Consider the following 4,886-nt stretch of genomic DNA (forward strand, 5'->3'; position numbering starts at 1 on the left):
AGTATAGCATATGATACAAAATATACAAAAATATAATACAAAATAAAAAAGTGCTATAAAACACTATAACTAGCGATAATATGTAGAAATGGATGTATGTTATGCTAAGTATTCAAATTCAAATAGATTACTAATTCTAAACTATGAATGCAATTATAAACCTATGAAATGTTAATAATTCTTAATGACATAAAAGTAAAAGATGAAAACTACAAACATGTAAGCCTTGAACTTTTCCAAACAAAGACAAATCAAATTAGACTTGTTTTGAGTATTAAACATCAAGACTTACCATCAAGTGCAATGCTAAAGAGTTAATTGACTATTACTAACTAATCTATATTTTTCAACTTAAATAAGATGGAAAGATGGATGTAACGATTCACAAAGACTAAATGATGATTCAATGATCCATTTATGAAGAAATTAAATAAATGTAATGGAATATAAATACACATTGGAAATTTCTATAAGAAATATGTTAATTCAACCCACATAGGAATAACATTGTTTGCAATCTAAATTCTTGGACACAATTCACAAAAATTCAAATTGAACTAATGTTGAGATTAGTATCACCCTTAGGATACAAATCGTTGAAGGAAGATATGATCAATTCCAACAATTAAAATTAAACTAACAAATGTGAAAAGAAATGCAAATATTTTCACTATTCATTCATGGTCCAAGCCACTGAACAACAACATGCTGACTTCTAAACATTTAGGAATCAAGTCATAGAACATTAAGAAAACCATAAATAAAAGTGGCTATAAGAAAGAGGAATAATATAAGTAAAAATCTATTGAATCAAACTAAGCCACCCACACTTGTATACATATTTTCAGTTAAAAAATTCCAAAGTCACCATAATGTTAACCTATATTTCCTTTCAGTACTCTCCTCGGTTCTAGAATCTTAGCCCATAGGTGCACCCCTTACTACTAGCAATATTGATATCACCTTTACAAAATAAAAATCAACCTCAGTTTATAATCTTTCAATGATATTTCAATTTCCTGGAAACATGGATGTAACAACACCCCTTACCCAATGCCAAGAGTAGGAGGTGGTCACTATGCAAACCCAATCTTCAAACTACTGTTATAAAAATAGGGTATAAATTTTTTATTTTTTCTTAATCTCCTCTAAACTCAAAATAATCATCACTATTGTGTTCGTCTAGTCGAGATGAATTTGGTGCCATAAAAATTTTCCTCATTTTGACCTCCAGATTAAGAGATGTAGCCCTCCAAGGGTAGGACCCACTTTTCCCTGCCACATCATGTGAATGCCACGTGGAATTTTTAAATTGGCCTGTGTGGCTATCAGGCTCTGTTGGCTTATTGGGGCCTGACCCAAGTTCAACAATGTTTAGCCAAACAAATCCTGAAACTACCAGCCCTTTCGGCAATAGTCCACAGAGCGCGGACTGATGTGTCACCCAAGGTAGTATGGGAGGGTGCTGGAATCAGGTTTCTGCACCCTAGGGATGTCTTGATGAGGTCTGGAAGTTCACGAACTAATCCTATGTACTGTGCTACTTCCGCGCCACCGTCTGTTCAAAGTATCTACCTTCACGCGGTTTGGAAGATTAGTGTGTGTGCAATTTACCTTTTCTGTGCTTAATATTATTATAGATCTTGAGTTACTTAAGAAGGCACAATGCCTTCAGTTACCATTTAACATAATAGACATACACACAATCATAAACAATAAACAGATGCATAAACTAGAATATAGAACATATACACAATATTCCAAAACCAACTTATCTTTATTAATGCCTTTTTCCAGTTACAATCCACTTCCTGTTGCGGACTCTAACGAGGCCTCCGTGCACTCAGCTGCGGACTCTAACCAGGCCTCCATGCACACAGCTGCGGAGCCTCTATCCAATTACGACCCAAAACCCGGTATTATAGACTCGGATCTAATACTGCATACAGACACCCATATCACTTCTTTGATCACCAAAGCTGCCTTTTACACTTAGAGCCTCACTCTTATTTATACATTCCCATGGTCCACGTACCATGGGTAGGCCGACACATTCTATATTAATTTACAATATTTTAGGGCGGACTACCCTTAGACTTAACCCCTTACAAATCATGCTCTGTGCACTTCGTGGAGCTTTTACAGTGCCAATATCCAAAAATGTGGATTTAAGCCCCAAAACCATTACACGGGGGATCCACTACCCAACAGGCTCATAGGATAGTCAGGGTCCAAACTCATTGTTGTGTATATTTCTCCTTTCTGGGCCTGAACCCTGATCTCCAACCTAATCAGGATCAACCTCACCATTATGCCATGGTAACTCTTGTTATGTCTCCTGCGTTGTTCCAAACAGACGCATCATTCCATCTACCCCATCCCGATGATCCGTAAGTAGGACACTTTATTATCTGTCGATTGCTTAACCATCATGAAGGTGTTGGGTGGATCCCTGTTGGGTCTTGAAAATGTCATTCATTTCCATTACACTTTCACTATTATGTCCATTATATCACCTCCATTTCAATACTATGTCACTACATTCATCCCACTTTCATTATCATTGGGCCACACTTATGTTTTTCCAAACTTTATTAATTCTTAGCCTTTTTAAGTGAATTTGTGGTTAAAAATTAGAAAATAATGCACATATTCTTATACCTAACAAGTGGGTTGAGATTGTTGACATGTGTAGGTAAAAAGGAGACTTCTAGAAGACCCTTATGTGGCACTCTAAGGTAAAATTCGAATTTGAGTGGAAAGAATCATGGGATCATGAGGATATGTGTCACATCTCCTAATTGTATTGAAACTCTAAGAAGACATGTGTCTTATCAGTTCCTATTTTGATTAGGACTCCAAAGGTAGAGGGAGAGATTCATGGATTCTCATTAATGAGATGGCTTCTTATCTTTTTGTATAAATGGGAGATCTTTCTCCTTCATTTGTTAGCTTAGAGTTTTGAGCTTAGCTTGTGAGTCTTAGCTTAGCTTGGAGTTTGTAGTTCTTCCTTGATGACTTTTGAAAGATTTGGAGAGCTTTGTTATACTTTGTAATTTTGAAGAGTTTGAACAAAGCTTTGATGTTCTCAACATGGAAGGAGATGTGAAGTAGATGTCATGGAGCATATTAGAATGTAAGGTAGAGTACATTTCATTTTGTAATTTTGCTTTGATTTCATTATGTCATTTGATTGCTTTCAAGTTTGATATATTAGATTTTCCATTCATTCAATTCTAATTCATGTAAGTGTGTTCAACTGGTTGATTGTAGATTAGTTTTTATTTACATGCTTTTGCATCAAATAGTGACATGAGATTTGCCTCTCTGTTGACTTTGTTTTTTTAGCTTCTCAATTTCAGTTATGCTTTGATTTCATTCTTATTCATTGTTTTGTTAGTTAGTTTAGATATAAAATTCCTCATATCATTGACATTATCTCCTAAACCCATAGCTTAGACTACCTAGCGAGCTATCGGACTATGAATGATGTGACTTGATTTTAGCTTTATTTTTCTGCAATTAGATATCAAATTCCTCATATCATTGACGTTATCTCCTAAAGCCATAGCTTAGACTACCTAGCGAGCTATCAGACTATGAATGATGTGATTTGATTTTAGCTTTATTTTTTTGCAATTAGATATCAAATTCCTCATATCGTTGACATTATCTCCTAAAGCCATAGCTTAGACTACCCAACGAGCTATCAGACTATGAATGATGTGATTTGATTTTACTTTTATTAGTTTGCAGTTTTTTATTTGTTGAGTGCAATAGCTTAACTTTTATTTCTGTATTTAGACAAACAATAGAGATAGTGATTTCATGATCAATAGTTCATCATTTGTTTGATTTGAATAGTAGCACATTTCCATTCTTGTTTAAGTACTAATTTCATCAATAACATGTTTTGGGATCTTTTGAAGTGCTAAGTTTTGGAAGTTACCATTAGGGACGTAAACCTTGTCTTGAAATCTACATCCATACTTGACCTTTAAAAGTCTTCTTAAGACCTTAGAATAGGATTTCCATTTGCATTAGACACTTTAGGAGATCAACAAGAACAAACCCCCCCCCAAAAAAAAAAAATCTATAAAACAACGAAGTAAGAAAAAGGTTAACTAAGCAAATATGGTGCACCACACTTCATCAGTTTACGATACCTGGATTGGTAATTTGTATAGAGTAATTTAAGATGTAAAATTGACTAGACATTTTGGCGTCGTTGCCGGGGAAGTGTAATTAGGAGAGCTTATTTATTACATCTAAAAAAAAAATTAAAAATTCTTGAGTATGCTCTCCTCTTGCACTTTGTGTGATTTGGAGGACCAGAAAAGGATTTTTATGTAAAAAAAAAAATTATAATTCTTGAGTATGCTCTCCTCCTGCACTTTGTGTGATCTAGATGATTAGAAAAAGAAAAAAAAAAAAAAAAAAGGAGACAAAATAAACTTCATCATTTCAATTGATTCAATAAAATAAAAAAATAAAATTATGAAACCCAACTGCTTTGATAGGTTCAATTGTCCAAGATTGACTGGTTATGGTTTGTAGTGGTCCTCAAAACACTCTATCGTATTTTAATAAGATTTTGCAACTTAGTTGCGAAATGTGGCCTGATTCCGCAGCTAATTGTGAATTTCGCAGCTAATTTCAAGGTTTAATAGGTTACAGGCATCTAATGAAGAAACCGACCACATGGGCATCTCCAGAATTGTCCCGACATGGATCTTATCTTAGTCACCCAGGCCAGATTTATTAAAAAATCAGCTTGAGACCTCAGCCAAAGTCCTGTTTTTAGCACATTTTCTTGAAGTCTTTGGTGCCTGAAATTAAAAATCATTAATCCTTCTTATAAAATTTCACAATTTCAGAGGAAAAAA

The sequence above is a fragment of the Pinus tabuliformis genome, chromosome 2_2 (assembly GCF_031772625.1).
Source record: "Pinus tabuliformis cultivar Carrire ecotype Pingquan chromosome 2_2, CPIR1, whole genome shotgun sequence".
Classification (NCBI taxonomy): domain Eukaryota; kingdom Viridiplantae; phylum Streptophyta; class Pinopsida; order Pinales; family Pinaceae; genus Pinus; species Pinus tabuliformis.